Source organism: Chrysochloris asiatica, unplaced genomic scaffold (assembly GCF_000296735.1).
Source record: "Chrysochloris asiatica unplaced genomic scaffold, ChrAsi1.0 scaffold00337, whole genome shotgun sequence".
NCBI classification, from domain to species: Eukaryota; Metazoa; Chordata; class Mammalia; order Afrosoricida; family Chrysochloridae; genus Chrysochloris; species Chrysochloris asiatica.
In genome coordinates this window covers 1,066,872-1,079,560 of record NW_006408855.1, presented here as the reverse complement: position 1 = coordinate 1,079,560, position 12,689 = coordinate 1,066,872, and the positions used below count along the sequence as shown (strand labels likewise).

General features: G+C 43.2%; 1 protein-coding gene across 1 annotated transcript in view; it reads right to left on the bottom strand.

The window, feature by feature from the left end:
- Positions 1-12,689, bottom strand: part of EPB41L1 (erythrocyte membrane protein band 4.1-like 1) — a 154,418-nt gene that overhangs the window by 125,063 nt on the left and 16,666 nt on the right. The window contains exon 2 of the mRNA XM_006875718.1: positions 7,112-7,162. The gene's annotated coding sequence lies outside the window, so the exon portion shown is untranslated. The remainder of the gene's footprint in view (positions 1-7,111; positions 7,163-12,689) is intronic.

The window sequence follows — 12,689 nt, the reverse complement described above, 5'->3', positions numbered from 1 at the left end:
CCTGGATTTGGAGAAGCCTCAAATAGAGATCTGGACATGAGGCTTTCATCTGTAGACCTCAGGAAGTCTAGAAAGGTTTGAGTTGGGGACATGACCCTCACATACTGAGCTGGAACAAACAGGGAGTCCTGAAGGTGAGAGGAACTGATCAGGATTTCTAGACACTGGTTTCTAGGTTCTAGTTCTACTCTGCCACTCATTAGTTGTGTGACCTTGGAGAAGTCAATTGCCTTTTCTATTAACCCACCCACAAAATGAGGATAATTACACCTCCTCTCTCTTACTTTTTGGAGTCCTGATGTGGCAATGTGGGTTAATGTACTGGACTTCCAATTTCCTTTGAACCACAAGGTTGGCAGTTTAGGCTCACCAGTTGCTCCTCAGAAACCCAATATACAGGGTTGCTATGGGTTGGAACCAACTCAACAGCACTTGACAACAATATTGACCTTACTTTTTAAGGCGCTCTGGTTGCGTAGTGGATATGAGTCGGGTTGCTGACAATCAGCTCAAGGTCAGCAGTTTGAAAATACCAGCTATTCCATTGGACTAAGAGGAGGCTGTCTGCTCCTATAAAGATTTACGTACAGCCTTGGAAACCCTATCCAGGGTCACTATGAGTTGAAACCAACTCCATGGCACATAACTACCACTACCACCACCTGACCTTACTTTTTGGAGTCCTAGCATGGCATTGCGGGTTAATGCACTGGACTGCAAGGTTGGTTTGAATCACAAGGTCGATGGTTCAAGCTCACAGGCCACTCCTTGGAAACCCTATACAGGTCACTATTAGTTGGAAATAACTCGACGGCATTTAACAACACAACAACAACCTTACTTTCTGGAGTCTCTGAGTGGTACAGATGGTTAACATGCTTCACTGCTGACCAAAACACTGGTGGTTCAGGTCCACGTAGAGACACTTCTGGAAAAGGCATAGTGATCGACTTGCAAAAAACTAGCCATGAAAACCTCAAGAAGCACAATTCTAGTGTGACCTCATGGGGCTACTCAACGGTAACTGGATGGTTAGCCTTTCCTCTCAGTATTATATGGAAAATCAGATGAGAAGATGAACACAAAGGCCCTTTGTCGAAAAAAATATGGAAAAGTTTGATTCTAGTCCAGGTGTGTGCCAGATGATGAAGGCCATGAAGTGAAAGAACCTCCCCATGGAAGAACTCCCTTGCCCATCTCAGTCCCTTTTCCCTCCAGAGAAGATCAGAGAAATCCAGGGATGCCAGAGACATTTCATGGGAGAAGTACTGGACATCTGGGTCTTGTCCGGGTGACATTCAGAGACAGCCCACCTGGCTCTCAGGTAGGTCACCATGTGGGGGAGAGGCTGGGGAGCAGTCAGGGTAGCCAGAGTCAGCATTTCAGAGCCACTGATGCAGGAGAGGAGTTGGTGGGCAAAACAGGGGCAGGAGGATGCATTCTCCTGATTGAGTCTCCCACACTTACACCCATCCTTCAGGAGCCTTCAGGCATAGCAAACTTTCATATGACACCTGTACATATGAAAGTATGGCTAAGTTATTTCCTCTTCTGGACCTCAGCTAGTTCATCTGTAAAATGATATAGTATGAATCCAACTCAGTAAGTTATGATACCCATTCTTTCATACTTTAAATCAAGGGGGCTCCCTATGCCAGTATCGTACTCTTTCCACAGTTTTGTTTCCAAGTTGTTGGGGAAATATCAAAAGGCACTTTCAGGACAGATCCCAGGTTCTGTCAAGGCGGTGGACAAGATTAGCTATATGTGGGGAGGTGAGAGGCCCTCTGTGGATTAGAGGCACCAGGGAAGGGAGAGAGAATCCTATCGCCTGCCAAGGTTGTTAGAAACCATGCTGGTCCTTTGAGCTCTGTGTTATCTGGAAGAATGGCTGACACCAGGACAATGGGCCAAAGATGAGCAGTTTTCTGTCCATTCACTACCAGGAAGAAATTAATGAAGTGAGCTGTTAGTGCCTTCGTGCTCTTGTCCACTATGATGGTTAATTCTGTGGGATAATTTGGTTAGGCCACTGTGCCCAGTTGTTTAATCAAACACTAGATGACTCTGTGAAGGTATTTTGTTGATGTAAAATAAGAAAGTCTTTTCCAACTGAAGGAGTGGTGTACCCTAGGCCTCAGCTGCCTCTGCAGGTCCTAAGCTCCATTGTCTATAGAACTCCACTGACAGTCTAAAAGGACCTGATTCCTCATTCTTCAATCCCATGAACTGTCCCAGGATTCATTCATCTCCTTTTTTTGAACTAAAGCCATTTTGAGATAAGTTTTTGCCATTTGTTTCTGAAAAAGTCATGCCCCCTGGAACAAGTCCTAACCAAGATAAGGTTTGTGCTGGACACAGACAGCGTTGAGTAGAAACCAGTTTCATAACTAATCCTGTAGGAGGGGGCTTAAAAAAGAACATGGAAAACATGGAATTAAAAGATAGCAGAATTTTTCTACGAACTTTTTGAAGCGCCCTTGGATACTTGGACACAGTTCCTTTCTTCTGGGCTGCAATGGACAGTTTGCAGAGCATGTTCTCAAGGATCACCCTGCCCCTTAGACACCCTTCAAACTTGGAACTAAACCTACCCCTGGGGATCACCTTTCGCCAAACAACAGCCAGGTCTATAAAGTGAACAATAACACTTGTGAGTAACGTACTCCTCAGAACAATTAACCATAGAAGACCAAAAGGGCAGCATTCACCCCCAAACAAAGCTCAGAAGCCAAGAAGGGGCTGGAAGGAAGGACAAATGGATACTGAGACCCCAGGGAGGAAGTGAAAAGATTACTGTTACATTGAGGGACTTCTAACTAATGTTACGAAACAAAACATATAAATTGTTGAAGGGAAACTCTGTAAACTTAATCTCAGACCATCATTTTTAAAAAAGTTTCACCTGGCTCACTGGTGGTAAGACCCTGCTTCTGGGGACATGGGAAACTGCAGAGGTACCTCAAAGACCAATCCAAGAGCAAAGGGCAACCAAAGAGCAGGATTCTGGGTGAACTGCCCCTAATTCAGCCTGAGAAGTTGTGGTATAAAAAATGTCTACACACTGGGGTTTTGTTGTTCAAAAATATTTGAAATTTTCTGTCCTTATGGACACTCAGAAGCACACTAAGGGCGGATGTGTACTAGGGTTAAGTAAAAATTTAAAAAAAAGACAATATTGCTACAAAATCATAAAAACTTGTATTAAATAAAAATGTGAAACTGTTGTTTCTTGATATAGCCTCTACCTAGGTCAAGGAGCTCTGGTAGCGTAGTGGTTACGAATCAGGCTGTGAACCTCACGGTTAGCAGTTCGAAACTACCAGCTGTTCCGCGGGAGAAAAATGAGGCTTTCTGCTCCCGTAAAGATTTACAGCCTCAGAAACCCTGTACAGGGTCGCTATGAGTCGGAACCGACTCCACGGCCCATAACAACAACAACAGGTCATGGGTGGGAAACCTTTTTTCTGCCAAAATTTATAACATCATACATGGGCCCATACAAAATTATCAACTTAAAAATTAGCCTGCTACACTTGGTCAAACATTTAATTAACACATCCCTAATGTGATATCTAAGGAGCTCTGGCAGCGTAGTGGTTACAAGTCGGGCTGTGAACCGCAAGGTCAACAGTTCGAAACTACCAGCTGTTCCGCGGAAGATGAGGCTTCCTGCTCCCATAAAGATTTACAGCCTTGGGAACCCTGTGCAGGGTCGCTATGAGTTGGAACCGACTCCACGGCACATCACAACAACAACAACAATGTGATATCTGGGAGACCTGGTGTGGTGCTGTGAGTTAATGCGCTAGACTGCAAAGATCAGTGGTTCAAGCTCACCAGTTGCTCCTCGGAAATCCTAAACACAGTCACTATAGGTCAGAACTGACTCAACAGTACTTAACAACAACAAATGTGATAGTTGGAATTCTGGTTGCCTTGGCAGGGCCAGACTAAATGATTTTGAAGGCCTTCTACGACCCATGGACTGGATGTTCCCCATCCCTGATCTAGGTCTACACGCTTCTGAATACAGTGTTTCCACCTCTCTAACCTTCCGTCAAAGAATTCTGTGCTGTTCAATTTATAACACATCAAAACAGCAATTTTAGCATCCTCAAAGGACTCAAATCATTTTCCTTTAAAATGTTCTTTGAGTTTGGGGAACAACAAAAAAAATGTGAAAGGGTAAGATCAAGACTGTAGGATGGATGTGGTAAGGTCTCCCAATGAAATTTGTGTAGGACATCCCATACTACTCTTCAAGAATGAGCAGAGTGTATTGTCATGATGGGAAGAAATTACTCAGCACAACTTTCCTGGCCTTTTCACACCAATGCAGTTTTCAATTTTCTTTAATGCTCTTTCTTATAATAAGCGTCTATGATTGTCCTCATTGTCCTGAGGAGCATGGTGGCTCCTAGGATAAGCATTGGACTATGAACCACAAGGTCGATGGTTCCCGCCCACTAGCCACTCCATGGGACAAAGAGGAGGCTTTCTGCTCCCACAAAGATGTACAGCCTTGGAAACCCTATTCAGGGTCACTGTCAGTAGAGACTGACTCCATGGCACTTAGCGATAACAACAACAATGACTGTGCTGTTTCCTTCAAGAAAAGCTACCAAGATTATCCCTTTGGGATTTCAGAAAACAGTCGCCATAGCCTTCTGAGCTGACCTCTCTGCCTTGAACTTAACTGGCCCAGCAGATCCCCTCAGACCCCAGATTGGACCTTCTTCTCAGGATCGTACGGGTAAATCTAAGACTTGTATGCAACTACAATTTTTTCTTAAAATTGTCTTCATAAATTTCAATCTTGCTTAAAAGAATGATAGAAAGATCAGCTCTTAGAGCTGGCTGATCTTCAGGCAAACGCTTTTGGCATCCATCGAGCTGAAAGATTGCCGAGGCCAACATATTCACTTAAAATTGAAAATGTCAAACGATGTGAGATCCCGACTTGAGTAGCTATCGCCTAAATGATAATTCTAGTTTTCTCCCACCAGCTTCTGGGCTTCAGTCACAGTTTCTTCATGCACCAGGATGATGGTCTTTCCTCTCCTGGCTTATCTTTAAGGTCTTCCTGACCTTCCTCCAAATGCCTGATCATCCAAAAACTGCTGTTTTACATAGGGCAACATTATCATAAACTTGTTGCAACATTTCAATGATTTGGAAAGATACCCACTGAGTTTTGTTAAAAAAAAACCTATTTTTTTCCATGACACCAAAAATAGTTTCTTTTTGTGTGTGTGAAGGTACCCAAATGAAACTAAGATAAGTGTGTTACTGAGAGACTTGGTCTGCAGACATCCACTGATTGCAGGGACAATTTAAACATGTTTTATTTGGAATTATCCCATGTGTGTATGAACTGAAATCTGACTATCAATACTTTTTTGACTTACCTGCATATTCCCATTCTACAGAAGAGGAAATCACCACCCAGAAAGGGGAAGTGGTGAAGCCAAAGCAAATTAAGTATCAGCAAGAACTTGAATGCTGGGCTCTGAAGTTACAGGTTAGAGCATCCACTCACCAACTGACTTTCACTGCACCAGGTTACCTGTGACAAACTATCATCATGCCCAATGTCCACCAGTGAACTGATGGTAGCAAAAGCCTAGAGTCTCACCTTGCTAGGTTCTGACCCCTACAATGCCATTTGCCTCTGAGCTTAGAGGGCTTCAGAAAGCTTCAAGAACTTGTGGAATAAATATATGACCCAATCTCTACTTCCCCAATCATATACTGAATTCCTGTCTTCTCACTTGCTTGCCCAAATGTCAGGGAAAGGGCAGGCAGGCTCCCTCATGGGAACTCCTAATCCACCTCCTCTGTCCTAGCTGGGCTTTGGCTGTGGACAGAGGATTCCTTGTTCCCAGCGCTTCCTGCCCAGAGATCTCCGTGGGGCCCATGTGCTGGCAGTAAGGAGCCAAATCGCTCTCTTTAACTGAAGCTAAAGTCACACACCCCCACCACACACACACACCTGTGCCATCCCCAGAAGCTGCATGCTCTCAACTCTGTTCCTCATTGAGTGTACTAGCCCCAGTCTGACTCAGCCATCTCTGCACATACAACACACTGCAAAGCAAAGTTCCTGCCCCTATGCACACACACACATATCACACACAACACATTAACACACACTACAAAACAAAGAGGTCCACTAGAAAAGCATTTAAGCAAAAATTAAAACCCAAGGATGTTAGAATGACATCTCAGCTCTGGCAATTGTGCTTTGCTAATAACACCACAGTGATATTTGCATATTACTTGTTGATTGCCCAATCAGCATAACTTCATTGGTTCAGTCTGCCCTCTACACCCTTACCCTACCAGATTCACAGAATCACAGAGTGGAATTGAGTTGTGAAATTCCCTGGACCAGTCAGTGGTCTGTAAAGTATTTTTGCACAGAGTTAAGGAAGGCTCTGGGGAGACTTCTAGGAATGCTGAAGAATTGGTGGATTAGGGTCATCCAGCACCCCCATCAACTTGAAACAGGGCTGAAACTCCTTTAGTTGTTTTGTACACTGAGATTCTTTAGGGTTCATTTGAAAAAAGGATTTCCCTGCTGGAAAATTTGAAAACAACTCATTCAGTCTGATCCTACTTTCCCCACCCCCTGACCTGATAAAGCATATGTAAGAAAACTAAGGTCAACTGAAAGGAAAGCAGTTGCCCAAGGTCACATAGTAGTCAGCGGTAGAGCCAGAAGGAAACACCTTCTCCTGAAGCTAGTCTACAACCTAGGAGTTATTGAGCAAAACAAGGGCTACAAGGCTAGTAATTAAACGTCTAGGCCCAACCCCACCCCATCACTCTATGGCATAGGTAAGCAATGTAGCCAAAGCATGTTAGTCTCATACAATGGGTTACTTTACAAATGTGCATTTCAGTTCCTACCTCAAAGCAAGTCAAACCAGGAAGGGCCCTCAGCGCTGAACCCCTTCTTTCAAATCCACTAGAAACCTGTAGTCTGTACAAACCCTCATGCTTCCCAAACAGTAAAATAGATTCAAAGACAGAAACTGAGGGCCTGGAAGACCATTCTGTCCAGACTCAGCAGAAGTAAACAAGGCTGAGCCTTTGTAACACTCACCTCTCCTCTATCCACACCAGCTCCCTGGGGGTAAGGATGTCTGTCAGGCACCTAGAAGGAGGAAACGGTGTTAGCTCCTCAAAACACAATTTCATGGACCTAGCATAGAGCTGGAAATTGAGAGGCTGACATTTGACTCTCTGAGGAACTTGGGGAAGTTGCTGAACCTGTTATACAGAAAGACCTGTGTGACTGTACACAGAGAGCAAAGAGGAAAGTCACTAACATAAAGCTGAAGGAGCCAGGCTATACAGGGCCTTGGAGTCCAAGGTAAAGAGTCTTTATTCAATAGCAATGAGAAACCATGGATTTGCAGACAGAGAATGAACTGAAAGGGGGCAAAAATAGCTTTAGGAATACCAGTTAGGAAGGAGCTCACTGTGATTATTCAGGGCAGATACGGCAATAGCCATTCAGTAACACAGAGTTACTGTAGTGGAGAAAGAAAAATCTATTCTAAAAAAATATCATGAACTATTTCAGAGGTGGTGCAGTGGGTTAATACGCTAGACTGCAAAGTCAGTTTGCACTACAAGGTTGGTGGTTCAAGCTCACCAGTCGCTCCTTGGAAATCCTCTAAAGGGTCGCTATGGGTTGGAACCGACTCGACGGTATTTAACAACAACATTTCAGAGGTGGTATCCACAGAATATGGTGGTGGGCTAGATTGGGATTGATGTAAGGAAGAACAGGGGCCTATTTACCCCTCAGGCCCTCCCAAGTCAGTCCAGGGGCCTCTAGCACCCAGGAAAAAAAGATATCCATTTCTCTCTTGACATGGCTCAGCCTTGCCTCAGTCTCCCTATCTATGAAATAAATAAGATTAGATTCAGTGGTCCCTAAGGTTTTTACTGTTGTTTTGTTGTTTGTAGCATTTGTTATGTGCTAGTCTCTTTAAGGCCCAATTGCAGGCCCAGCCTAGTATATAATGGGGCAGTATAGCTGAGGACTCCTGGACTCACACTCTGAACAGTAATCTCTGAGTGGATGAAAGTGTTTCTGCTGACTAAGGAACCCAAGAATGCAGTGAATAAGAAGGTCACTGTGGATTGGAGTTGGAGCAGCAGGAGCAGAAGCCGTGCAGCCTAATATCCTCTCTCTCTCTCTGCTCTAGCTCCAGAGGCTGGCAATGGCCTTGGACACTACTCCTCCAGCTCTAACATCAGTTACCTGGCAGGTTATATAGCCTGCCTCCCATTCACTGGGAGGCCAGGGAAGTGAGAATGCCGGGAAGACAGTGTAGCATCATGGTGATGAACTTGTACGCAAGAGTCACAGACAGCTGGTTTGAATTCGGGCTTCACTACTTTCTAGCTATGTGGCCTGGGGCAAGTCACTTTACTTTTCTGTTTTCTCACTTGGAAAATAAGAATAATAAATCTGCTTTCAGGGCTAATGAGAGGATAAAATGACAGGACACGTGTCAATACTATCACAGTGCCTTGTTACAGTAACCCAAGAGGTAGGAGCTTCTGTTTACAGATACAGAAACTGGATCCAGAAAGTGGTACAAATCACCAAAGACTACCACCATGAGTAGCAGCGCTAGACCCCTGCACTGGCAGCTGGACACTAGAGCATGAGTTCTTAACCACTAGGCTGTAGGCACATCATTTTGGTTCTTCCTTTTAAGATAAAGAAATTAAGGGCTGAAAATTGATAAATGCCTAAAGTCACAGAGAGAATCAATGGTAGAAGAGGGATTTGAACACAGGTGTCTTTGATTAAAAAAAAAAAAAGCCTGTAATTTCTCACATGTTGCTTTTAAGTGCTGTCGAGTCAGTTCCAACTCATAGCAACCCTGTATAGGATTTCTAAAGAGCATCTGCTAGGTTTGAACCACAGACCTTGCAGTCAGCAGTCCAGTGCTTATCCTACAGTGCCACAACAGGACTCCAATGGTTGACTCCTTGGACATCCAGAAAGTGCAGCGCATGCAGGAGCTTCAGTTGCAGGGCCCTTAAGCCTGCAACAGGGACAAATGCAAATCTGGGTAGATGGGCCCACTGGTGGTTAGTAAAGAAACCTTGAGGGGAAACCAGAGAGAGCTGGCGAAACAAAAGCCTCTTTTTCAGAAGCCCTCTCCTGGGACTCAGCATCCATTCTGCCAGGGCTGAACTGACAGTTGGAATAAAACAAACAAAAACAGTTCCAGCTTGGTCACCAACTTGCTGTCCCACACACATATACACATACACACTCAGGTCTCTTGTTTCTTCAACTCAAGAATGAAACGCTTGTACTGAATGGTGTCTAGATTCCTTCCAGTTATATGAGACTAATAATGAACGGCATTTCCTCATAAGTTCCGGATCCTGGCCAGTTCCTGCTATTACCAGCCCAAAGGTCGCCTCTGAATGCTGGCTCCGTATTGATGCAATAGAGTAGTGAAGTCCTGCATTCAAGTTCTGAATGCATGGTCAGATTGATTTTCTTCAACAAGCCTCAGTTTCCTCACATGTAAAATGGGACTTATCTTTGCCTGGTCATCGGATTCAAGGAACTATGCCAAGGGCAAGCAATCCCTAAAAATAGTAGAAAAGTTACAGTACAAAATACCTCTCAAGCCTTTATCCCAACTCCCTCCACTGAGCTCCACCTCCTTTCCCTCTGGCCCATGTCCCATTCAGACAAATGGAATGACTGAACAAAAAGTGATGGATGTGAGAGACTTCCGGTAAGATGCCAGACAAAGCAGAAACACTATACAGACCCCCTAGGACAGAACAAACAAAACAGACACAGAGGAAAATCCTGGAACTCTTAGCTTCAGAAGAAAGGTTAGTAGAGTGGATTGTGTGCTTGCTGGGAAGAGAAACAGTGCAGGGACAAGAGAGAGTGACTGACTGGTGAACCACTGGCCAGACACGAAGTGACCATCTCAAACCTTTGTAAGCAACTTTGGAAACAGAAGGTGGCCTGGCAGAGCAGAGTCACACAGGCCACTGAAAAGGTGGGATTCCTTCTTTGTTCCCCACAATCCCCTGTGACCAGAGGTACGGCCAGCTCCCACCCTCACCTACCCACAGTGCTGACCCTGCTCTCCAGGTTTTCAGAGTCCCATGATTGGGAGCCACACCAGTGTGAGGCGGGGGCCAGCTGCACTCAGCTGAGCACCTACAGAACCTATAGAGTCACCAGACCATTATTTAACCTGTCACTCTGCTCCCAGCTGCCCTGTGGTCCTAACAGACACTGAAACCAGATCCTTCAAGTGCCTCCACAAACTACTTCCAGATTGAGTGCCCTGAAAGTAGATACCACAGAGGCAGGTAGCCCATCCCTCCCACGCCCACCTTTGTGAGATTCTTGGTTTGCATGAGCTGCCCAGAGTTTTCTCCTCTCTGGGCCCAACAGCTGCACGGGTTTTGGTTTTGTTTTGTTTTGCGGTTTTTCCTTTAGCTGTTTCATTGTTTTTGTTTGTTTATTCTTTCTCCCATTCCCTTGAGTTTTACCATTTCTACTCTGCTGGTTCTTCCTTTTCTTCCTTCTCTCATTTCCCTTCTTCTTCTTTCCCACCACCCCCTCTTGTTATTTCTTGATTACTCTCTACTCTCTTTCTCTTTTCATCTTCCTCCTCCCTGATTTTTCTAAGGGTTCTTTTTATTTTTATTTCTTTTATTTTTTATTCTATAGCTTCATTTTCCAGTCCCTGTTTTCTCTTTCTAGTTATTATATTTTCTTCCAGTTCCTGCCTGTGTTTCTTTTTTCCATTATGATTTTCTCTTTTCATTGTTGGTTGCTTGCTTTTAAATTCTGTTTTGGTTCCTTGAATGTGTGGGGGTGGGGGGTGGGGGGAGAATTCTCCTCTTTTCCACCCAACAGGAGACAGCAACCATGACCATACAGCCCAGCTACAACCATACCCTCTGCTGTTCTGCCCACTGGACAAGACCCAATACCAGTTCCTCTACCACTTGATCAATGACAGACAGCAAGCAACACCAGCCAAGCCTACCCTAAACTGAAGTACACAAATGGAAAATGGAGAATGGTGCATACATTTCCATTCTCTAACCACACCCACAGGAGGCAGTTGTTGAGAGTCTAAGAACACATCAACATACAGTCATCAAATGCAAAAACACCACAGTGTTCTGAGGACAACAGGCTATTTTAGCTCACACCAAGCAGGAGAGAATGGCTCAAGCAAATGACCAAGATGCAGGTCCAAAAAACATTTCTGAGGAAGAAAAGATAATGGAACTAATTGAAAAAGGATTCAAAAGAATGATATTTAGGTACCTACAAAGGATTGGCAGAAAGCTCGAGGAAAGCAAGAAGAACATAGAAAAAAACTTAAGAATTCAGGAAAACATTACAAGAATAAACACATTTTTTTTTTAAATGCAAGTTTTAAAACAATACAAAACCTGCAATTAGAAATCCAGAAGACTAAAATTTCAGAAATGGACAATACACTGAAATGGTAAAGATGTAGATTCTTAGCAATAGGACTCAAATTGGTGATCTTAAAGATAAATTAATAATCAGAAAAAATAATGAAAAAATCCAGTGAAAAACTAAGAGTTACGTGGGACGTCATGAAGAATAACAACTTACAGGTGATCAGAATTCCAGAAGAGGAAGAGACATTAAAAAGTACAGAGAATATTGTCAAAGAGTTGCTGGAAGAAAACTTCCCTACCATCAAGAAAGACGAGAGGATAAGTATACAAGAAGTTGAACAAATCCCAATCAGGAGAGATCCCAAAAGGAAATCACCAAGACACATCATAATCAAACTTTCCAAAAACAAAGACAAGGAAAGAATTTTGAGAGCATCTCAGAAAAAACAAAAAGTCACCTACAAAGGAGAACCAATAAGACTAAACTCAGATTTCTCAGCAGAAATCATGTAAGAAGGAAATGGAAAAGCATAAACAAAACTCTAAAAGAAAGAAAAAAATTACCAACAAAGAATCATATGCCCAGCAAAGCTGTCCTTCAAATATGGTGATATTTCCAGATAAACAGAAATTAGAATTTGCAATAACAAGACCAACTTTACAAAAAAACAAAAAACAAACTGTAAAGGCTGCTCTTAATCTGAGATTAACATATATGACAACACCACCCAGAACTCAAACCAGATATAGAAGTATTTAAAATAAAACAAACCTACAAGACTGAAAATAAGGAACCAGAGATGCCAGTTTATAATGAAGTCAACTACACAACTACAAAATCAAAAGAGGGAACAGTGAACTTCCAAATGGCAAGGAAGTCAAGCAGACTTCAAGATAAAACAGGGTATTTTAAATGGAGAAATTTTAAAATAAATTACAGAATAACCTCAAAGAAAGTGAATACACCTTCACATCAAAATAAAAAAGTGGAAGATCAACTTTAGTAAACATTAACACAACAGGAAATTCAGAAAATGAAAAGAAAACCCACAACCAAAATGAACTCAGCACAGATGATTATGTGGAACAAAGAAACCATTATCACACATTATAATATAGAGTAGACACTAGAGAGGGAGAGAAAGGAATAGTCAGAAACACCACACTAGAAGGCTTGTAAGTCCGTCTTCTGCCTATGACTGATTGGAATACCTAAATTGGGCTACAGC